Source organism: Cyprinus carpio, chromosome A5, assembly GCF_018340385.1.
Source record: "Cyprinus carpio isolate SPL01 chromosome A5, ASM1834038v1, whole genome shotgun sequence".
NCBI lineage: Eukaryota > Metazoa > Chordata > Actinopteri > Cypriniformes > Cyprinidae > Cyprinus > Cyprinus carpio.
In genome coordinates this window covers 6,636,581-6,661,721 of record NC_056576.1, presented here as the reverse complement: position 1 = coordinate 6,661,721, position 25,141 = coordinate 6,636,581, and the positions used below count along the sequence as shown (strand labels likewise).

General features: G+C 44.1%; 1 pseudogene; it reads left to right on the top strand.

The window, feature by feature from the left end:
• The first annotated feature begins 547 nt into the window (after positions 1-547).
• On the top strand, positions 548-24,497 carry LOC109053258 (annotated as a pseudogene).
• The last annotated feature ends 644 nt before the right edge of the window (positions 24,498-25,141 follow it).

Below are 25,141 nucleotides of genomic sequence, written 5' to 3'. Positions count from 1 at the left end.
TGTAATGTATTAAACACCCCCTTTTTCTTTTATTTATTTATTTTATTTTTATTTTATTTTGTTGTCATTGTCTATCATTTTTATTTGTTTGTGGTTATATTACTTTGTATACTGTCTTTGAGATTTATTAAAAAAATGAAAAACATCACCACACGCTGGTGACCCTGCTGGTTAAAATGGTGGAAATGCAATGAAAACTACACCGAAACATGCAAATTGCCTTTACAAACCCACTGCAAATGTTTTGTATTAATATAATATATTAAATGCAATTCACATAATCGAATACCGTTACATGTTAAGTGTCTGTATAATGTGTTCTTTTATTGATTTGCAGGGATTGTTTTGTTTGTTTTATGGAAAGCTTGCCTAAACAGGCAAATAAGAGACTATTAACCTGACAGCACACTTACATCACGGAGACATCTATGTGATGTCTGCATTTACATCTGCAAGATGTTTTTTTTTTTAGAGTGTTTGTTCATCTATAGGAGTTTTCCTATCAGATGTTAAATAGACATTTATTAGATGCCCTGACCTGTGACCTTTGTTTAAAGTACTCTTTACAGAAGTGACCATCTGACACACGATCAACATCAAAATGCGATTGCTCTGCCTGTTCCTGCTGGTGGCCAGTACTTCCTGCTGGTGGTTTACTGAAGAGGAAGACAAAAAGGAAAGTGTCAAGGAGGAAAGTTACAAGAAGGAAATTATTGGGACAGTGATTGGAATAGACCTCGGGACGACCTACTCATGGTGAGAGTTTGGATTTGGATTCATATACAGATCACATGTACATAAGGTATATATATATATATATATATATATATATATCTAAAAATTAAAGGAACACTTTGAAAACACATCAGATCTCAATGGGGAAAAATATCATGCAGGATATCTATACTGATATGGACTGGGTAATTTGTTAGGAATGAAAAGATGCCACATTGTTTAATGGAAATGAAAATTATCAACCTACAGAGGGCTGAATTCAAAGACACTCAAAATTGAAGTGAAAAAAGGATGCAGCAGGCTAGTCCATTAAGCTGAAATTTCATTGCAGCAACTCAAAATGGTACTCAGTAGTTTGTATGGCCCCCACGTGCTAATGCTCAGCATTGAAACATTTCTGTATTATCTATAATTAACATATGAGTTTGTGCTTATGCTATTTTATTTTGCTCCAGTGTTGGAGTGTTCAAGAACGGCCGTGTGGAGATCATCGCTAATGACCAGGGAAACCGCATCACTCCGTCATACGTGGCCTTCACCACCGAAGGTGAGCGACTCATCGGAGACGCTGCGAAGAACCAGCTGACCTCTAACCCCGAGAACACCGTCTTTGACGCCAAGAGGTTGATCGGCCGCACATGGGGCGACTCGTCCGTGCAACAGGACATTAAATACCTGCCCTTTAAGGTACACATGTCTGCTAGCCTGTGTTTGAACTGTAGTCAAGTCAAGTCAAGTCTACTTTATTGACAATTCTTCCACATGTACAGCATACATATAGAGAATTGAAATTGCATTACTCTCAGACCCATGGTGGATACAGATAACTAACAGTAGAGCCTAAAAATACAGATAGATACAGATTAAATATAAAATTTAAAATACAACTATACAAATAAGGGCATGTAAAAAATATGTAAAGAATAATAAAAATAAAGTTAAATTTAGATGAGGAAGAGAAATAGGCATGTAGGGTGGAGTCCAGTGAAGTGAACAAATGATAACAATAGAAGCAATCAGACCAATGAGAGAACAACAACAGTATACAAGTGCCATGACAAGTCTCAGTTAGTCTAGCACAGAACCCGTAGGGGTGAGAGTGATTTTGAACCTCTTTGGGATGGCACCACAAGGTGCCGTTGACTTGCAGAACGCAAGCTTCTGGAGGGCGCATAAGTTTGAACTAGTGAGTTTAGGTATATTGGTGCCGTGCCAGTGGTCGTCTTGTAGGCAAGCATTAGTACCTTGATGTGAGCGGCTACTGGTAGCCAGTGTAACCTGATGAGGAGAGGAGTAACGTGAGCTTTTTTTGTCTCATTGAAGACAACACTCTCTGCTGCATTCTGGATCAGTTGTAGGGGCTTGATAGTACATGCAGGAAGGCCCGCCAGGAGAGCATTACAATAGTCCAGTCTGGAGAGAACAATAACTTGGACAAGAAGTTGGGTGGCTTGCTCTGACAGGAAGGGTCTAATCTTCCTAATGTTGTATAAGGCAAATCTGCATGACCGGGTCGTTGTAGCAATATGGTCTGTGAAGCTTAACTCGTGATCCATCACAACTCCTAGTTTTCTGGCTGTCCTGGAAGGAGTTATGGTTGACGAACCCAGCTGTACAGAGTAGTTGTGATGAAATGATGGGTTAGCAGGAACCACCAGCAGTTCTGTCTTAGTAAGGTTGAACTTAAGTTGATGGTCATTCATCCAGCTAGAAATGTCACTCAGACAGGCTGCAATGCGAGCAGCTACCGTCGGATCATCTGGTTGGAATGAGAAGTAGAGTTGAGTGTCATCACAATAGCAGTGATAGGAAAAGCCATGCTTCTGAATGACAGATCTTAGAAGAGAAGTGGTCCAAGTACTGAGCCTTGAGGAACCCCAGTAGCAAGAAGTTGTGACTTAGAAACTTCACCCCTCCAAGACACCCTGAAGGATCTATCTAAGAGGTAAGACTTAAACCACAGGAGTGCGGTTCCAGAGATGCCCATCTTTCTGAGGGTGGACAGGAAAATCTGGTGGTTAACTATGTCAAAAGCAGCAGGTCTGTAGTTTTCTAGAAGTGCTGGATTTAGAGATGGTTTCTTAACCCTCTGAGGTCTAGGGGGTTTTGGGGGCCTGGAGAAGTTTTGACATCCTCTGACTTTTGTGCTTTTTTCAGTTGCTTATAAATATATACATGGCTAAAGTCTAATAACACTGTAATCAGTACAAACTGGGCTACAATAATATGTAAATAGCATGTATGTACATGATTGTGTTTTTGAGAAAACAACGTTTATGCGTGGTTAGTAAAAACCTACAATTTTGAAGTCACTGAAATAAGGTCATAAAACACATACAGAACATTTGTTCACAAGACTATCAAACCTGGAGCTTGTAGCCTAGAATTTTTGCTTCAAAATGATGTGAAAATCATCTTGTTTACTCACTCACAGAAAACAAAAGATTAATTAAAAAATTCTAAGACACTTTTTGTTTCAAAAGGGGCATATGCGAGTAGGAATCAACTATCATGAATATCTGTGTGATTCACACCTGAGAAGACAAAGACCCACATAATGAGCTGCATAATGAGCCTTTCAGCCAGGTATGTGACTGAGAGGGAAGAGTTACAAGAAAGAATGTGAGGACAAAATCAATGTATATATTTTTATGTTTGTCGTTTATTTAGAATATATTTAATTATCCCTCAAAATAACTTGAGATTCACTTGCGAATGCAGTTAAAGTTTATTGGGAACAATCAAAGCTGACTCATCATCACTTGTGTGCTAAATAAAGTTTATATATATATATATATATATATATATATATATATATATATATATATATATATATATATATATATACTGACTCCCAGCTTATAAGTGATGCTTCATAAACAAATTTCGGGAGGAGCATGCATTGATAATTAACACGGCCAATTCATCATTAGGGATTACACCGTTTACCAATCAGCTCAAGAGGAAACACCTATACCTATGCCATCTTACCAGGGATTTTTTCAGATCTGCCGCATTTTCCGGCCCCATGATAACTCCTACCTCGCCAAACACGGCCGCCGAGCACCAGGCGTTATCGTGACAGCTGCTCTTCTCGACCAGCCACACGCTGTGGCCAATAGACCGTGCAAAGCCCCGAGCTTGCCTAGCTCGACACCACCATTGTCCCACTCAAAGACCCGGCTCTCCTCGAGCGCTGGATCGCGGCAGCAGCAGGCATTCAAGGAGCCTGGGCCGCGCCCCAGATCTCGCTGCAGCAAAGCCTCACTCGCTTCCTGCCACGCGCTCAGCCTTTCACCGTGGCTTTTCCGGCCGCAGCGCAGTTTGAGGCTGCCTCCACTAGCGGCGCAGACCGTGTGTTGCAATTTAATAAATTTTAGAGTTGTCATCCACACTGAAATGTCTGAAGGCATTACATTTGCCTTACTGTGCATGTATAAACCTCACCGAGATGATACAGACATAAGTTTCATGCAATTCTTCTGGCAGGATCAATTTATTTATGGAAATATTTCACCATTTACTGGCGCTTACTCAGAATTGATCTTAAACGCAACTGCCCTCGTGTTTGCCACAGGACAGCAATTGTGAGTAAATTTCTGTTGTCTTTTTTGGACTGCAATATGAAAAGAGTACAAAGTAAATATCTTTAGAAACAGTGTGAAAAAATGAATAGCACATAACTGCAATTAACGTTAGTGCTATAAACATGTCTATTGGTACAATGTGCAGTGTTTCCCACAGCCTTACACTCTATTTGTGGCAGCACTCCCCCACCCCCATATATACATAGATATGCAAATTCATTTTTCTGCCAGCAGGAGGTGATTTAAAGGCGGGAGAGATACAGGATTCTTTGGTAACGGCTGCAAAACAGCGCTGAGCTCACACACGCTGCCTTATCAAGCATTACATGCAAAATGAAATAAAAATGAAATCGAAAATTTTCTTACCTAATTCCTACACCCAATTCCCACACTGTCGCAGCAGTTCCCACTCCCGCAGGAGCCTTGCCTAATTTCCACGCTGCCACAGCAATGCCCTCTCCCACAGGAGCCTTTCCGTTTTCCCCACTGCCACAGCAGTCCCCGCTCCTGCAGGAGCTTTTCCATATTTCCCCACTGCAGCAGCAGTCTCTGCTCCTGCAGGAACCTTTTCCCTATTTTTCCCACAGCCGCAGCAGTGCCCGCTCCCGCAGGAGCTCTTCCATATTTTCCCACCTGGATGGTGCCCCGGGCTCAGGAGTCTTGCCGGGCTTGGAGCTCTCTCCCCAGACAGCACGCCAAATAAGCATAACCTTTATTTAATTATAAGTAAATGTGAACTTGTGAAATGGTATAGTGTATATTGTTACACTTGGAGTAAGACTGGAGTAATGATGCTGAAAATTTAGCTTTGATCACAGGAATACATTTAATTTTAAATATATTCAAATAGAAAGCAGTTATTTTAAATAGTAAAAATATTTCACAATATTACTGCTTTAGCAAATGCTAATTTCTGTATTTGGATCAAATAAATGCAGGGCTCATGTGTCATGCTGAAATATATAAATGAACATCACATACCTGGCATTTTCCAAAATGTATATTGTGCTCTGAAGGACATACTGTTTTGAAGAGACTTTGAAGAGATGGGAGTGTGTGCCTCGCTTGGTCTTAGCTGTGTTCCAGGTTCCTGAGTGGGCTGCTTATTTGCATTGGCTCACTTTGCAACAGGTTATTATTTATCTGAAATAAAAAAAAGTAAGCATGCTGTTTACGCAAATAAACTGCATTATTAACATTATTGTGATGGTCACTGATACTATTAGTAATTTACAGGGAAAAAAAAGAACACAATTACCACATAGCACAATTATTGTCAGTGATATTTACAGCTTACTTGATACAATGTTTTTTTTTTTTTTTTTACCTCAGACGATTGAAAACACCAATGACGGGGGATAACACATTAAAAATATTTACACCAGAGCTGTCTATGTTATAGAACATAAAAAAATTAAAAATAAAAAAAACATCCTGGCATCGTGAAACATGAGATGATGTAAATGAAACTTCATAATGTTTCACCTGATTATACATTTAGTCAGGAATTATAGTCTGGGAAAAAGTCTAACTAGTAAAATGTGTACAAGTTATATGAAAACTAATACAAGTAGATTAATAAGAAAAAAGACTGACTGACTCATGTTTATCTCTGCTGGGTCAAGCCGCTTCGTTCTTCTTTCTGAGGTAATCCAAATCTTATTCCTCTCAGCGGTCTTATTGAGGTGAATTATATCTTATTCCTCTCAGCACGAAGGGAACAGTAACATTTAAAAAACATGAAGTACAGTCTTGCTGCTTTGTTTGCTCTGATGAGGGCGGTTACCCGCGCGAGCTTCATGTGGACGCTTATAATAACAATAGAGCGCTCGGCACGTGGGCTTGGTCGCATTAGATATAATGAGGGAGACCGTGAAAGATGGGACATCACGTAGTTTTCATGTGGGATTACTTTATCACAAATATTTGTTTTGGTAGCACTTGCTTAGTTTAAAAAAAGTTTAAGAAAGTTTAGACATGTCAAGCTTTCTATAGATATCTCTCTCATGTCTCTTGTGTTGAGTATTCACTGAGTTACAGTTCATTTTAATCACGCATTTCTAAATAAAGATCACTGCAAGACCAAGGCTGCAGACAGTGGCACTCCCTTTTGTTTTTCTTTATTTTTATAAATGCACAAAAGTTTTGTTGTTATTATGTGTGATATATACAAATAAAAGTAGACACCTTTACAGATTCGTTTGCTGTATTGCTTTTATCAGTACGATCAAAACTGAAAGTGTAATTTTAAGTTTCTTTTCGGTCTTATCATAAGAATTTGCCTCAAAACGCGTATCCGCGTTAGCCGATTTCAGAGGGTTAAGCAGTGGGCTTACCCGAGCCTGCTTAAATGCTGAGGGAAATGTACCAGAGTGAAGGAGAGGTGTTGATAATGTGAGTAAGTGAAGGTATGAGTGAAGAAGAAATTGCTTGAAGGAGGTGAGTGGTGATAGGTTTTCATCCCTGATGGCAGCAGACTGACAAAGCTGTGTGTCGGGGGTGTGTGGGATCACCTGCGATGCAGAGGGCTTTGCAAGTGAGACGGGTTCCTAAATGTCCTGGAGGGAGGGGAAGAGACAACCAATGATCTTCTCAGCTGTTCTCACTATGCGTTGAAGGGTCTTCCGGCAGGACGCATTTACAGGCGCCATACCACACAGTGATGCAGCTGGTCAGAATGCTCTCGATGGTGCCCTCTGTAGAAGGTGCACATGATGGGGGCCGATGCTCTAGCTCTTCTCTCAGTTTGCGGAGGAAATAGAGGTGCTGCTGTGCTTTCTGGCCAGTGGCTGCAGTGTTGTCAGTCCCGGAGAGGTCCTCTGTGATCTGCACACCCAGGATCTTGGTGCTGCTCACTCGCCTCTCCACAGTCGCACCATTGATGTTTCAAGTTGAACATGTTTAGTTGTGCACTCTCCTGAGTCAACAACAATCTCCTTCATCTTCTCCACGTTCAGAGAGAGATTTGTTGTCACTGCACCACCTGGCCAGGCCGCTCACCTTTCTCCTGTAAGGTTTTGTCGCTTTCTCTGTTGCTGTTGAGACCCCCACCACGATCGTGTCATCCGCAAACTTAATGAAGAGTTGGAGTTGTGTGACGGTGTGCAGTCGTGTGGGTCAGCAGAGTGAAGAGGAGGGGGCTCAGCACACATCCTTGGGGGCCCCAGTGGTTCTGTGTGATGGAGCTGGAATGTGTTGGCTGCCGTACCCGTACTCCCTGAGGGTCTTCCGTCAGAAAGTCCAACAGCCAGTTGCACATGCGAGGTGTTGAAGCCTCCAGCTGGACCAGTTTGTGCATGAGCTGTTGAGGTATGATTATGTTTGAATGCTGAACTGAAGTCTAATGAACAGCATTCTGATGTATGAGTCTTTTTTTTTCTCTAGATTTGTGATGCTGCGTGGAGGGTAAGTTGCGATGGCACCATTCGTTCCAAGCGGTTGGACCAGTAAATGCCAAACTGGAAGTGGTGCCAGGAAGGGGGGAAGGCAGACTTGATGTGGTGCATGACTAGCCGTTCAAAGCATTCATGAGAATAGGAGTAAATGCAACTGGACGGTAAGTCATTGACGCAGGCATGGAGACTGCTTCTTTCTTTCGGGACTGGAACTGATGGCGGTAGCTTTGAAGCATGTGGGGACAACAGCCACCATGCCTTGGGGAAGTTGTGGCCTAGTGTGTTAGAGAGTTTGACTCCTAACCATAAAGGTGTTGGGGTCGAGTCTTGGGCTGGCTCAATACCACGACTGAGAGGTGCCCTTGAGCAAGGCACCGAACCCACCAACTGGTCCCCCGGGTGCCTGCAACAATAAATGGCTGCCCACTGCTCCGGGTGGTGTGTTCACACTGTGTGGTGTGTTCACTGCCTTGTGTGGTGTGCACTTTGGATGGGTTAAATGCAGAGCACGAATTCTGAGTATGGGTCAGCATACTTGGCTTTATGTCATGTCACTTTCACTTTGTTTATTGGTGAGCCAAGATGTTGCAAAAATGTCTGGTGAAGACATCAGTGAGATTCTGCTGCACCGTCTCTCAGTACACCACCAGGAATGTTTGTCAGGACCCGGAGCTTTGCATGCCTTGATCCTGCCTGAGGATTCTCCTCACACTGTCCTGGGGTCAGCGTCATCACCTGGTCACCGGGAGGAGGTGGAGTCTTCTGTACAGTGGTGCTCTGTTTTGTTTTCTCAAAGCCGAGCACAGAGAGGCGTTCAGCTCGTTTCAGCAGGAGAGATTTGCTGTCCATCGGTCCGTTGGTGGGGGCTTGTAGTCCCGTAATGAGTCTGTATCCCGCTGCCACAGGCCCTCCGAGTGTCTCTGCTGTCCCGGCCACAGGCTTGAATTTTCTTTGTGAACTGGTTTGGGCGACTTAAACATGAGTGGTTCTGTATGCCAGGCATTAGCATGCCGAAGTGATGTGGTCTGATCGCACCAATGTGTGGGAAGGGGAGGGCCTTGTAAGCTCCTCTCTGTGTAAACAAAATCCAAATGGCTTTTTACCTCTTGTCAGAAAGTTAATGTGTTGGTGTATTATTTTGGGGAACACACTCTTTAGGTCTGTGCATGGTTGAAATCCCCAGCTATGGATGAGAAAAGCATCAGGGTGGGCTGTCCTGCTGCTCACTGATTGTGCTGGTACCGTATTTCCTGTTAGTCCCCTCCTCACTAACTGTTGGTTTGTGTGGGGCTGGAGCTCGGAGGAATGTAATACAGCAATGAGCAATGAGATAGAAAGGCCGACACTTAACAATCATAAACTCCACCAGGGTGAGCAGTGTTTTTGCAGACACACAACAGCATCGCGGCAACCAAAGTGTCCCTTTGGAGCGTAGTAGTCAAAATGTAGTCCCAGTTTTATTGCCCAAAGAGCATACGTTTAGCCAGTAAACGACTGGTGGGGATAGCTGGCTTGTGTGGGTTAGCTGTTAGCCTATACCATATACCTCCGCGCTTACCCCTCCTTCTGCTTTCCTCTCACACCACTTGTGGGCCGCCTTCTGCTGTGATGAGATGCAGTAGTGTGGAGTCGGTGATGGTGTAGGCTTCTGGAGCAGACCGAGATCCCGCAGCGTTGTTCCCTGTTCCGCGTTCGGCAGAGTTGTAAAACTCTAAAAATGGTGTTTCTGGCCGAGCATCCAGTCAGAGCCTCACGACTGAATGCGCGCTTAAAGAACAGGTATAACGTGATGAAGACTTACAAAACAGCAGCGCGCTCACAACGGACAAAAACAACGATAAACGTCTGACGGAGAGAGAGAGAAGCCGCTGCGTGTGGACCCGTGCCGCCATTCTTGGGATTTAGCAATGGCATTTTTTTAACTGTATTAATCCTCTTTGTCTCAATGGACTTTAAAACAACCTTCCTGTGTCTCTTTCAGGTTATTGAGAAGAAAAACAAGCCTCAACATCCAGCTGGAAACATTGGATCAGGATCGGATGAAGACTTTCCACCCCTGAGGAAATCTCTGCTATGGTCTCTGACTAGAAATGAAGGAAACTGCGGAGGCTTTACCTGGGAGAGAAGGTAAAGTTTTTGACACCAACATCAAGAAAACATGTAATTCTCTGTTGTACTGCAGTAAAATTTTCTGGCTCGTTCTAAAGGTCATACATGCTGTGGTCACTGTGCCCGCTTATTTCAATGACGCCCAGCGCCAGCCAGCCAAAAGATGCACGTGACCATCGCCGGACTGACAACGTCATGACTATCATAAATGAGCCGTGAAGTATAAAATTGCTTATGCTTTTGCTGTAAACAGGCCATTTTCTTCTAGGTGTTTGTTTTAAATTAACATCGGTGGTTATTTTTAAGAGATGATTGATTTGCTATTATAGCCCCCTTTTTTTTTTTTGTTTTTTTTTGTTTTTTTGTTTTTTATTATTACATAATTTGGATATTGATTTCAATTTTTCATATTTGTGCCGCTAATAAAGTTTTAGGTGATTTTAATTTATTTCTTAAATATATATGATAGAATATATATATTAGATATATATATATATATATATATATATATATATATCATATATATATAGATCATTCACGGGCTGGAAAATAAATCATGCCATTTCCTCTGTAATCTATTCTGAGCTTAGTTTTGAACAGCAGATGGCACTGCATGCTTTTAGAAATATTTCAGATTACATTTGCTTCCATAAAAAATGAATTGAAACTTTTATAAAAAGAATGAACGAAACTTTAAAAACTGGAACGTAACTTTTCAGAACTATCAAAAAATATATGCCGATTACAAAAGAAGAAAAACACAATGAAAAGAAAAAAATTAACTCAGTCCGCACAAATTTAACAGGCTCGTCAAATATGCTTCAATTCTTTGTTAATGTTTTTCAAATATTCGTTTTCAGTATCATGGATTCTGACTGCATTTGTCACAGATTTCTGCTTACCGGCTTCGGCAGTTTGTTTTGTTTGTGTGTTGTTTGAACACAAACCTCGTCGTGGGGGCCCGGGGGTCTTAACAGTGAGCTAACATCTGATTGGAAATCGTGAGCTTTTGATGGACAGTGCTCTCTGACCGGGCAAGTACAGACTGCCACTCATGTGCGCGCAAGATATTGGAAAGGAACGTTCACAATTGCGGATCTCAAGAACAAAAAAAACTTCTGGAGGGGATGTAGAATTTCGTACTTATTGAAGTGGAAGTAGCCAGGTGCTGAGGCTGTGGCTGTTCTATATTAAAGCATCAATGTTCTATGAACTTGATGCAAGCCGCAAACTGGTAGTCAGTGCCAGAGATAAAGCAGAGGTGTAACATGGGCTCTTTTGGCTCATTGAATACCAGTCATGCTGCTGCATTCTGAATCAATGTCAGAATGTTTTATTAATGCACGCAGAGCAACCACCCAATAAAGCGTTACATACCAAAATAATCGATCCTTGAGGTCATAAGTGCATAAATATACCATTTCTGCATTTGACATTGAAAGCATAAGGTCATAAATTTAGATGTAGTTTTGATATGGAAAATTTGGTTTATACAAATGCTAGAAACTTGGCTTTTCGAAGAAAGATGTGCTTATTAAATAGTACACAGAGGGTCATAACCAATGACGAAAAATTGACAGAGTAGCCCTCAAGTGTTAGACAGTATAATAGGTTTATTATATGTGGAGGTTTTATGGTCTGGCAAGGCCAGGTCACACCAAGCCGACTTAGCAACAAAACGGAACTAGCAGCAACAAAAGCAGATAGAACTAGCAGCAACTAGCAACGGTCGGCAGCATCTAGACCAAAAAGCCTGCGCTTGAACACCAAAAGGTGAAAAATTTCAAAAGGAGAACCCAAAACAAGGATATAGGAGATATACCGCTCGATTATACAAAATGTAAACAAAGCAGCGCTAGCTACCATGTTTGAATATCAGTTATTTGACAGGCTTGGGTCAGATCACGTAACACTAGAACAGCCTTCTGTCTGTGCCGCCTTTTTTATCACTTTTGCTTTAAATCTGGGGCACTGAATATCGTGATTGCTAAACTTGAACATACCAGTCAGAAGGTTCTCCAGTCTTGCTAATGGCCCCGATAACGATTCAACGTTGAATCTGGCAAACTGCCACTGGGGTGAAGACTCGATAAGGGCCGACGTGAGGAACACACAAAACAAACTAGGCCAATAGACTCTAGCCGGACAGCCTGGTGGCGTTGCCTCATGGGCCGAAACCATCAAGCTTGGTGTTGCCCCGGCCTTAAAACACCCCTCTGTTTTTTTCCAGAATTTTAGCATAGACAGAATAGTCATCCTGTTTTTATATCCACGGTGCATTCAGTTTAGTTTTGCGAATTGGTATAGAGAAATATAGAGCTAAATATCTCCGCATTAAGTTGAAAGCTACCAGTATGTTTTCCTGATGATATCTCCTAAGGGTAAACATGTAAGGTTTAAAGCAACGTCCTATACTGAGCCTTGTTTTACCCATACTGCACTTGTGATCCTGATTGTTCCTTGCTAAAAGTGATGACACTCAGATCTTAAGATTTGAACCATGCCAATGCAATTCCATTAATGCCCACATCATTTTCAGTCTATTCACAGAAGATAAAAAATAAATTCAATAACTTTTAGAAGACCCCCCCCCCCATATTTTGATACATTTTAAGCCGTTTCTTGCTGCTTAAAATTGCCAATGTTTTTTTTAAAGTTTTTTATTTCATTTAAAAGTCCCCTTTATGGGTTAAAGAAAGGTTTTATATTTGGTTTTTGGGGAGTCCCCAACAAAAGGTTTGACATGCGCAAGGTAAAAAAACACTTCATTGTCTAAAATATGCATTTTTTTTTTTTTTTTGCTCAATGCTCCCAAAGATGTTTAAGTTCTTTTTTTCCAAACTCCTCTTTGCATGACGCTAAAGCAGTGATTGGCTGAGAGCAGTATGTCAGATTGGTCTACTTGGCACACAGGTCAAAACAGAAACCCCACCCTTTACGACCCCCAAGCTGTGGAAACCCCAAACAGTCATTTAATTTCCTATTATCTTTTATTTCTAGAAAATTTGCGAGTGAATAGATTTGCTTGAGACCTACACAAAAACTAAAACGTATTTTCCCGCCACAGTGGGCTTAAGTACATGACGGCAATTTTTTTAAAAAATTTCCCCCATTTTCAGAATAAAAAATTGATAATTACCCCCCCATGTCATCCAAGATGCCGTTTGTTAGGAAATCCCCAGGAGGGGGGAAACAGAAAGTCTTTTTTATTCAGGCACAAGCAGGGGAAAGGGGGGTAGGCTGGGAAAAGTGATGGGGAGACGGCATGGAAGGTCCGTGTGGGGGGTAGAGACGTCAAGGGGGGAGGTGTACCACAACACGCAGGGAGATGGCGGGGAGCTTCGGAGATCGCTGGAGAGGGTAAGTAAGATAGTTAGTCCTTAAGTTGCATAAAGGTAAAAATTTTGCGAAGGGGCCCGGGGCGGATGGTGGTGGTGGGTTTGTATGCGAGGTGATTGAATGGATGGGGTCGGGGAAATGCTCTATAGGGAGGGGTGCGCTGTGTTTAAAGGGGGGGAACCGGCGTGTCGTAAAGTTCCCCCTCCCCAACCCGCTCCTAGGGCCGAGGCCCAAAAACGTGTTGGAGTCCTCTTCCTCTGGGAGGGGCCTGTTGGGTGACTGGAGTGGGGGGTTTTAGAAAGTTCGGATCCAGGATGCTTTGGGGGGACCCATAACTTCCTCTGGACCATATACTTCCCATCCACTAGGGTTTTCAGTTATCCACCACCCCGGGGGGAGTCCAGGATGTCTTTACTTCGTGGCCCCCGTCTTAAGGAGGAGGGGGGGGGGGGGCTTGGGCTTCCCCCGGTTTTGGAGGGAAAAACAGGGGGAGGGAGGCTTAAGGGAGACACAGGAAAGTGGGGGAACCGGTATGGGGGTTTATTTTTGTAAGTGACCGGATTGATTGCTCAAGGATGGGAATGGGCCACGAATTGGGACTTGTTTGCGGCGGGCGGGCCATCCCTTTGGCAGCCAGCCCTTTTGAGGGTGGTACCCGGGGGCTCAGGGGCGAAGGGGCTGTCATCTGCCCGTGTAGGCCCGCTGGATTGGGGGGGGCGCGCCCCGACCTCTCCTCCCCCGGAACCATAGTCAGGGGGGGACACCCAAAGGGGTTCTCCTGCCCGGGGGAAGAGGGAGGTGGTACCCGGGCACGCAGGGAAATGGATGAGTCCGGGTAGGTTGTGCGGAAGTTCGGGGTACTGGCCCCACCCTAGGAAGGGGTTCCGGAGTTCGGGGTGGCCTTGACAAAGGTAGGGGAACTCCAATTCCGAACCTTCCTCCCGTCTCCCCGTTAGTTTGGATGGTTCCGGGACAGACTGGGCCAACCAGGAACGAATGGATGCTTTCCATACCCGGGAGATAAAATGGGACCTCGGGCTGAAGTGTCTTCGGGGAGCGAAGTCCCTGAAGCGGGGTTTTAAATAGAAAACCGGGCTTTTCCATGGCCGTGGGAAACCCTTTTCAGGGGGAAAAGACGACAGACTTAGAAAATCTGTCCACTATACAGAATGCAGGTTTTATTATCAGAAGGAGGAAATCAAAATAAAATCCACCCCTGGGTGGCACGGGCGTTTTAGGGACGGGCAGAGGGGAGCTTCCCCTGATGGTAGGGGCGGGGGCTTTTAGACGGCGCAGTCTGTCATCCGTTCAGTACCTTCAACGCAAAGCCATTTTTGGGCCCCAGAAGCGTTCCCCTTAGCAACGAGAGGGTTTCAGACCCCGGGGACCAGTGCCAAGATGGGAGCGGGTGAAGAGGGAGGACCGTGTCTGGGGGTTATGGTGTCCCGTGGGCAACCCGGCGGGGGGTTTTTAGCAGGATCGAGGAGGAAGGGCTCGGAGAAAGGTAATGGGTGATGATGACTTTTTCGGGAGTAGGTTTTTTGGTTCCTTGTTTTTTTTGGGGGGGTGCACGGCACAGGGCTCAGCCTTACGTTTTAGCCCCTGGGGATACGGGGGTAAAGTGGAACGGGGGGAAAATAGTGCCCCGGGGCTGCTTGGATTTAAATTCTGGGACCCGAAAATCTCAGGGTTTCCGTGGGCAGTGAGAACCAAAAAGGGTGTTTTGGGTCCCCCAGCCAAAGCCCCATTCTTTCAGGGCCAAATTGATGGCCAAAAACTCACGGTTTCCCCATGTCATAATTTTCCGCGGGCTGGGTGGGGGCACGGGATTCCCCTTTGGGTGAGAAAGACAGCTCCCATCCGGGATAGAGGGTCGTTAACGCGAAGGGCGGTTGGGGTCCCGGGGGCCAGAGTGGGGGCAGTGAAAAGCCCTTTGAGGGAATGAAGGCCCCGGGTGGTGGGTAAAAGAGTATTTTGGTTTATTCCCGAGGAACATGAGAGGGGTGGTGATGGCCGGGAGTTTTGGATGAAACTCTGGAAATTGGCAAAGCCAAAGGGAACTTGGAGTTTTTTTATGGTGGTTTGGAAGGGGGGGTTCCTTAAGCATTTCCTTCCTCGTCCATCCGGAGCCCTTTTGATTGTAACCAAAAACTGCACTGAGGCCCGATGGAAGGGCATTTTTCCCGGGCCTTGGTAGAGTGAAGGGCCCCCAGGCTTGTAGGACCCCGAAAGTGGCGCGAAGTTCCCAGGCCCGGGAGTAAATGGGATATCATCAATGTAGCGGGGACGAACTTAGGAGGAACTCCCGGGCACCTCAGGATGAAAATTGAAAACGGAGGGGGGGTTAACATCCATACGGATCACGCAGTACTCATAGGGCCATAGGGTGATGAAGGCGTTTTCCACTCGCCCCCTCTTACTGGATGAGGTTGTAGGGCGTGCAGGGTCCAACTTGGTGAAGACGGGCACCCCGGGGATGTTCCCGGGCAGCTGGGGAGGGGAAGTGGTATTTGGAACTTACATTTTTGTTGTAAGAGCCCGATAATCGATACAGGGTTAAGCCTCCGTTTCTTTTTTAAAAAGAAAAAACTCGAAGCAGCAGGGGAGGAGAGGTGAATGTCCCCCCCGGGCCAGCACCTCCTTGAGTACCCCCCAGGCCTTCTCCTCCGGAAGGGGAAAGGGGTAGATCCTTCCTTTTGGCACTGGTTCACCCGAAACAGACGGTGGCAATACCCCGGGGGTGTGGAGGCAGCTTGGAAGCCCATTTGGGGCAGAATACGTCACTGAAGGGGGCATAGCATGTTGGGATGGAGATGGATTGGTTTTCCACCGGGCTCTCAATTGAGGTAGTACAAACTGCAAGAGGTGCAGGGTAGGTTTGGTTGGGACAGGACAACCGGTGATGCAGCTCTGGAAACAGGAGTCACCCCACTTAAGGACTTCGCCCGTCTTCCACGAGATGACAGGATTATGCTGCTCCAACCATGGTGCCCTAGGATGACGTCAGCGGTGGATTCCTCCAGAACCAGCAGGTGGATCTCCTCTTGGTGGAGTAGTGCGGTTTGGAGGGTAATGGGACCCACACCATGACGCACACATCTTCTACTCAACGGCCTTCCAGTTATTGTGTGGACCTGGTAGGCTGACGGCGTTGCCGTGGTAGCGAGTTTGAGTTGACGGCAGAGGGCACCTGAGATAAAGTTGCCGGCTGACCCAGAATCGAGGAGGGCGGAAACTGGAAGAGAGATGTCAGCGGCAGTATGTGTCACAACAGTGGTGAGTGGTTTCATTTGATACTTCGAAGGGAGAAGGGCACTCACCATGGGACGAGAGGACGGACGGGGCATACAGAGATGAAATGCCCGGGGATGTACAGTAGAGTCTTTTGATTTTCCCCCTTCCCTCCCCTTTTCACCCTTTTTTTTTTTTTTTTTTTTTCTTTTTTTCACAAACCCCCTTCCCCCGCTCCTTTTTAGCTGACCCCCATACCCGTTTTTTGGCTTTTTCTGAGATACGTTTTTTCCTTCCGCCCCCTTTTTTTCTTTTTTTTTAAGGCAGTTTTTTTTTTGTCTTTTTTTTTTTTTGGAACCCGCCTTCCTTTATTTTTTCCTTCAGCCCCCTCCCCCTTTCAATTACAAACGTCCATTTCTCCAATCCCTTTCTCTGCACCCAGCTTTTTCTCCTCTTTTCCTTTTTTTTTTTCATTTTTTTCTTTTTTGAAGAGCATATTCATTCCCTTTTTTTTTTTTCCTCCTTAGTGCCGGTTCTTATTCTCTTTCCCAGACTTTTCGCTCCGGTTTTCAAAAACTTCCCAGAAATCCTCTTTGAAGCTCGTTTAAGATTTTTTTCTGGGTTCTTTTTTTTTTTTTTTTCTTCTTTTCTTGAAGCGCTTTACATTGCATTTGTTTTTTTTCCTTTTCTTCCTGGATCTTTCGGTTGGGCACCTCTCCCCTTCTCCTTGTCCTCCAGCTTTTTTTTTCTCCCTTTTCCTATTTTTTTTTTTCCTTCCTGATTTTCCTTTTTTTTTTCTCCCCCCCCCCCTGGGACTCCCGGCTCCCCTTTTTTTTTTTCCTTTCGAAAGCATATGGAAGTTTTCGGGCGGCGCCGTTTTTTTCTTTTGGTTTTTCCCTTTCCCCCCCCTTTTTTCCTTTTTTTTTCTCCCCTCCCCTTTATTGTTTTCCTGAGGCTCACATGCTTGTGCCTTTTTTATCGCAGGCGTTGGTCTCGGTCTTCTATTCACGGAATACCCAGGAGGCTGAGGATAACGAAAGGACAGTTTGTATTCAGGCATCAAGAAGAGGGAGGCGGGTATTATCGTAGTAGGCGGGGATGAAAGGGATCGGGGAGAATGGCAGTCGATAATGGATCCCTAGTAGAGGGGGTTAGAGAGGGCGACGTCAAAGGACGGAGGTGTACCACACACCATGCACGGAGAGGCTGGGAACCTTCGTGGAGAGTCGCTGGAGAGAGGGTAAGTAGGAGATAGAGTTAGTCCTTGTGAGAGTTAGCACTTATAAGGTATAGACCTTGTTGCGAACGAGCCCGGACGCTGACTGAGTGGCAGTGGTGTGTGGGATTGTGTAGTGTCAGAGGTGAGCGTTGATGTTGATTGAGGTTTTCAGGTGGAAGTGCTCCGCTACTAAGGATGAGGGCGTGCGGCTGTTTGATTGAATGGGGGTTGGAAAATCTGGCGATTATGCCTAGTCGGTTAAACAGTGTTTCCCTTTTCTTCAGTCGCAAAAGAATGTATCAGTTCGCCATACATACATTACCGAAGACGATCGGTCCATTTCTTAAATAAAATAAATACACTTTGTGCTCATATTGTCTAGCTCTTGCGATGCGCATGAAAGACTCTGTGTACAACGGTTCAAGACAGGGTATGTCTAAAAACTTCCCCAAACATTTTTTTTTTGGGAAAGGAGCGGTTTGACCATCCTTGCCACGTTCACTTTTTTAAGACACTTGGAACAGTGCTTCTGCGAAGCGAGTTCCCCCATGATTTGATGGAGTTGGAAGGAGGAAAAATGAGGTTGGGAGTTTTTCCACATTACCTGAAACTGTAACCGGAACCGAATCCTCGCAATCACACGTGGCACCCGGAACAAGCGTCTTCTTCAACCGGAATCCGTCACGGTGTTTGGAGCGGAGGGGGAGGGTTCCAGTTTTTCCAGGCGTCTGCAAGCACAACACACGGGTGGGCGGGCATCAATAGGGCTCATATATCAGTTTGACGTCACCTTGAAACAGCTAAAGGGGTTCATTTTTTAGAAGGGACACTCATTTTCATGACGCGCGGGTTGTTGTGACTCCTTCTTTGGACACTTACATGTAGACACGGTGCCACTTTTTAGATTTAAACACTTTGCCAGGATGTGTAGACAGCTGTGTTCACACACAGTTGTGTAATGGTTCCGAAGTAAAAATACTTAGTTACAAGTACTAAGGTATTTTTGTTGGGACAGCTATCTGTACGTTTATTGAGTTTTCTTAATTTTCAGCCAAAACTTTTACTTTAACTCTACACTACATTTCCTAATATTAAAATGGCCTAGACTTTGACTCGACAATACATTTCCGCCAAGTTATATTCATTACTAGACTGAGACTACATAATAGTAAGAAGAAACACCAGGACTGCCAGGGAAAGCAGGTTGTTCACAAAAAAACCGGTTGTCATGGCATGCAAGTTGGTAGGGTAGTACTCAAAAAAAAGTTAAAAAAAAAAACGCCTTTGATCATGTGCAGACAAGCACAGATAATTTAAGTTTCCACGTCAAGTCCAAGGGCGATTGTGTGCGATATATCAGCATCGTCTGCGATTAATATGGTAAGTGTTGGTTGTAATGATGTTGCAGGGATCTGACGTTATCAAAGTTGGGCATATCACCAAATCACACAAACGAGTGCCTGCATATTGATTTATTAGGTCTATTAAAACATCAAAATCGCGAATGATTGAATGACCACGGTTTGTTGAACCTCAGATGGACTCACTCATCTAACAGTCACCGTGCTCGTCACCTACTGGCGGGGTTTTAATTTTTTCCCACGATCAACTATTTTTTTTTTCCCATGTTTTTTAAATATATTTATATTTTTTTTAGTATGAGTTTTGGTTAAACGATGAAACCATGCAGGACATCCTGTTTGCTCTCCACAGAAAACCGCTGCCAGCACTTATCGCTATTACGGGTCTGGACAAAGAGGTGATCGGTTCGGTGAAAGAATCATCCTGGCGTGTTTTGATCTCGGTGGGGTGGCTACCTTTGCCGTTTTCCTTGCAAATGACCATTGGAATAAGGGCGGTCTTTGAGGTGGGTGCGCCACCAAGGGAGGGGACACTCATCGGCTGGCGGCGAAAGACTTTCGAATCAGCGCGTCAGTGGCTGTAGACAGGCTTCATCAAAAGCTACTACAAGAAGCAAAAGGGACCCCGGGCAAGGATGGGCGCTAAGGACAAATACCCGCGCCGTGCAGATGGATGCGTCGTTGATGGGGAAGGAGAAGGCCAATGAGGAGCAGCTGTCCACCCAGCATCAGGCCACACATCGATAGATCGAGTCCTTCTTCCAGGGGTGAAGACTTCCACCCGAATGGACACTGCCCGTGCCAAGTTTGTAGGGAGGCTTCAACATGGTAAAGGACGAGGAAGCTGCTTTTACCAACAAATCCTTCAACAAATCTTCCCAGGCGCCGCAGCATAAAAGGTGGCTGCCCACTGCTCCAGGTGTTGTGGTGTGCCATTGGCTTGGGTTCGTGAAAATGCAAGGCTCAAATTCCTAGGATATAACACCATTACTTGAAACCACCTGTCTTGTCCCTTTCCTTTCCTTTTAAAATAACCAAAAAGAGCCCAAATGCAGAATTACTAAAACTTTTGATATTCAAAAATAATATAACATAACAAAAAAAAAATCTTGCAATTTAAAATGTTGAAAGAGTACGATCATAGTTTATTGATTTTTTGTTGTTTTGAAATAACTGTGATTGTGGTTTCTTGCCGTATCTTTTCAATGCATGAAAAAATATCAATGTTTTTTGTGCTCTTATCCTCACAGGACTTGTTCCGCTTCCAACCCACCATGAAACCAGTGCAGTGCAGAAGGTTTCTGGAAGACGGTGACCATGAAAGAAGTCTGACATGGACGAGATCGTTCCTGGGTCGGCGGCTCCACTCGTTCGTTCCCAAGATCCAGCAGCTGGTGACGGAGTTCTTCAACAACAAGAAGGCCGTCCAAAAGGATATCAACCCCGTGATTGAGGCTGTGGCTTACGGGGAGCCGCGGCCGTCCAGGGCTGGAGTCCTTTCAGGAGAAGAGGGACACAGGTTGAGTACCCTCTATAGACACTTTAATAATGGCCGACGTGTCTCTAGGGTCTGGGCTGGTCTAATTATCACCAAGGTCTCTTAGTAAGATACTTACTGGCTGAAATGATGTTGAACGGGTGACCCATGGTGAGCTTGCTGGGACGTTTGCACCTTTGACCCTGGGCATTTCTGAGACGGTTGGTTGGAGGAGAGTGATGACCAAAACTCATTTCCAGGAGAGAACCCGGTGTGGGCCTCATTGGTTAAATCCAAGATCTGTCACCACCACTATTCTGGACCAACCAGCCAACCGTGGGGCCATCAAAGTTTGATTGCAGGTGAGCAAAACATTTTTTTTTAGTCAAAACTGACGTTCCTGTTGACTTAAATCTTGTTGGATTACAGGGTTATAACCAAATTTTTATTCATTATTTTTATAATGAACAAGAGAGTGTTAATGCTTTTGTTTTAGATTGTTTCAAGATTTAAACGGAAAATATTATAAATGTCAAGAAGAAACTTTGTAAGAGAAGTTTTTGGTTCCCCTATTTTGATACATTTTAAACCATTTGAAGAAAAGTACATTTTTATTGAAGATAATCATATTAAAAGAACATCAAGTCATATTCTAAACTTATGATTTTTTTCTTGTCAAGATTTTGCTTCATTTTCAAGCCCATTATTTGCTCTAAAATAGCCATCTTAAGCTGGCATGGGTGTCTGTTACGCACTGCACAGAGACAAGGAAGATTGAAAGATTCAGAACACTAAGGGGTTAACGATAGGGTTTTTTACACAAGCATAGTCGGAAACATGGAAAAAGTCCAAAGCATAGATATAAAAGCAATGAACTAAGTGAATAACCAGGCTTAAAATAGGGTGAGACTGATGAGGTAATGAGACACAGAACCAGGGACACCAGACCACTGGGAGACCAGATGAGGTCCTTTGCACATATGTGGACTTTTGCTGGAGCCTGGAATTTAACGTGCTGGTTTCGTTCTGGCCAGTGGGAGAACTGGCCGCATCGACTGAGCTAGTTTTCTATCCATTCCTCTGTCACCTATGAATTTTGGTTTCTTGCTTGCGCGCTGTCGCCTTTGGGCCTTGGGCTAGTTGGGGACGCTTGGGACTGATTTGCACAAGACACTCATTGGAAAGAAGAGCTGAAACTGCGTTGATGACATCACTGAATCCTCAATCGAACTGACTTTAGTGGAAAAAAATGAACACTCCTTGTCTCACCCTGCCCATCATTGAAAAACTACTTTCCTGTTTGACACTGTTAAAAGGCTGCCTTTTGGACACAATTCAGTGTTGTATTATATGCGCTATATAAATATAAAGGTGACTTGAGTTGACTCTTCTTTGTAGAAATTTCTTCTGGTTACAGGTCTATAAAGAAAAAAATTATGTTCATATACCGTCATCTTGTGAAACATGATCTGAATTCTATGACTTGCGGAGAGCGTGTTGGGGGAGAATTATTTTAGTTCACCGCTAAGCGGTCACATGGTTCATGAAGCTCTCAATTGCTCCAAACAACTTCATGCTTGCAATATGTTTTGAATGGGACTTAGCATCGAGAGCAGCCAAGCAGCTTCACTTTATTTGGCAGCAATTTCTAGCGTAATTATTAACACATTATGTTGGCTTGATTGTGTATTGATGCACATAAATGTGCACATAACGACGCTGACGATCATTTTACAATAGAATTTTATTCTGGGAAGTGATAAAGAGATCAGCATTATATATGTTGGTACTGCTTGTGATCAAATGTGACTCAAAGGGATATTTCACAACCAAAATGAAAATTCTGTCATTAATTAGTCATCCTCAAGTCGTTCCAAACCTGTAAGACCTCCGTTCATCTTCGGAACACAAATTAAGATATTTTTGATGCATTCTGAAAGCTCTTTGACCCTCCCATAGACAGCAAGGGTACTACCATGATCAAGGTCCAGAAACAGAGTAAGGACATCAGTAAAGTATCCCATGTGACATCAGTAGTTCAACCGCAATTTTCAGAAGTAGCTACAAAAACATTACTTTTTGAAGAAAGAGTATCATGATGTATGCGCGCCACTTCCACTTCATGTCCTTTCCCCGCTTCATGGGAGCGTGCAACAGAGCTTCTTCTCAGAATGCATTCCAACATATTTATTAAGTTTGGTGTTCCCGAATGGATGAACGGAGGTCGTACGTGGTTCGGGTGGGAAACAACGTTGACGGTTGAGTAATTAACAAAAAAACACAAAACAAAAAAACAAAACATTTTTGGGGCATGTGAACTATCCTTTCATGATGAACATGCATTAACCATAATGGATCCCATGAATGACCATTTAATAATCTAACATTGTCTTATGATTATTAGTGTTTATAGTGAGCAATTGGGGTAGTATTTCGGGTACAAAACTCGATGCGTGTAAACTTCAAGTGACAAAGTAGAGCGACAAATTCACGGTGGTGATTGGTGGATGGCCAGAAATATTTTCCTCGGTTATGCTTATGGTTTAAGCCACTAGATTCCCCGTCATGGCGTTTTAATGGATATAGCATACTGTATTGAACAGTCTCTTGTAGTTGCTCACGTGTTTGTGCGTGTCATCCTTAATTGCGTGCTTTGTTTAGTTTTTGCATTTGAATGTACTATTGTAGACAATTATCAGAAACACTAAATTTTTGTACGTTTCTATTTTGTATGTGTAATTTAAGGAGGGTTAAGTCCGCACATCCAGTGTTTATGTTAATGATGACATTCAGCAAAACTGTGCATTCCATCCTTGAATGAGCGGCTTCCACCGGGAAACTCATTCAAACCGCTACAGAGGGAGAAGAGATTGCCCGAATGACCTAAACAAATTAAAAATATGAACATTAGACATCTGGTTATTGGTCATGAGTAAGTAGTTTCTAACGTTTCTTATATACTGCAATTATGTATACGACGGTATGCGAACACAAACATTAACTAGTAACACGCTTCATATAAAATCCCCCTCACTGTCCATGATTTCCAATAGGGTCAATGCATGCTTTAAAATGTCAAAAAAATTATTTCTTCAATTTAACCATCGAGTGTCTTTGAGAAACCACTGAAATAATGTGGCTGTATTCTTGCTACGTACTGGCTGCTCCATTACACACAGCTTTACTTTTCGCGTATTCCTCAGTTACTATGGAAAGCCTCAGGGAGTGTCTCAACTCAGTGGTTCTCGAACGCTCCTCTGGGGAGTGGTCACAAAGATGACACTCCCCATCATTCCCAATGCTCCCTTTTGGGTCATCAAGCTTCGGCTTTCAGATTGTTGTTGAAAAATGTGACCATCCTAGTCTGGGTTGACAACTTACATATTGATTTCTTTAAATCTCAGAGTAGGATCTTCTGTTGTCCTTCTTTCCCTCAATCTTTCCAGTGGTGAGCGGTTCGTTACCCAAGGGACATACAACCTCCTGGGGCACCTTTGACCTGACTGGCAATCCCTCCAGCCCCCCGCGGTGGTCCCCCAAATTGAGGTCACCTTCGAGATCGACGTCAATAGGATCCCGCGTGTCACCCGCAAAGGACCTGGGCACAGGCAACACGAACAAAGGATCACCATCAGCAATGACCAGAACCGCGCCTGACACACGAGAGAACATTGATCGCATGGTGAACGGAGCTGAAGGCACTTTGCTGACAGAAGACAAGAAGCTGAAGGTAGCGCATCGATGCCCGCCAACGAGCCTGGAAAGCTATGCTACTCGCTGCAAGTAACCAAAATTGGGTATAATGAGAAGGTGGGGGTGCAAACTGTCAATCGACGATAAGTGAGGACATCAAGAAGGCCATTGCGGAACTGAGATAGCGTGTCTAGGAGTCTCACGCTGATGCAAGATCTCGAGGACTTCCAGGCCCAAGCAGTAAGGCGGATGGAGGAGATCAGGCAGCCCATCATAAGCCAGGCTGTCCGGCGGGCAGGCGGAGCGGCCCGCCACCGTAGGGGAGGACGACGACAAAGGATGAAGTTATAGATTGTCCCAAGACTATTGTTTTCAACATCGCATGATGGCCCTCGACTCTTCTTAGGATGTACATATTGAACACGCAGAACCTTTTGTACTAGACTGGCAAAAACGTTCTAAAGCCCTCAAATCTCGTCAGGAAAGGGACTTGGTGGGATAGCGGTTAGAGAGTTGCGTTTGTTGGCTTTTCTTCTCTCATCCTGTTTGTAGATGTTGTGCAGCCTGGTTTGTTGGCTTACTGAGGGGTGTGGAACAAATTGATTCACATATGTATCGTTCGATCCAGACTTCTAAATCGATCTGGCTAACGTGGTTACATTTCTTTGACTTCACTGTACTAGTTATTGGCATGTTAGAGTTTATTCACAGTAAAGTCCGTGGGAAAAAAGGACTTCAATGCAAGTGTTCACTCGAGCGGACACTCAGCTGAAGCGCAAGCACAATTGGGTCTCGCCATATCTCCTATGCATGCATATCCTGAATTATTAGTTCTCTTTCACAGTTTATTACACTTATATCGTCAAATTCACACACAATTGTCAAAATGCCACTTTGTGTGGCGTATGTGTATGTGATAGTATGCAGTGCTATGTGCATGATGTGAGAACACAGGGACAGTTGAAGCAAATTGGGATGTGTACAGTATCTAGATC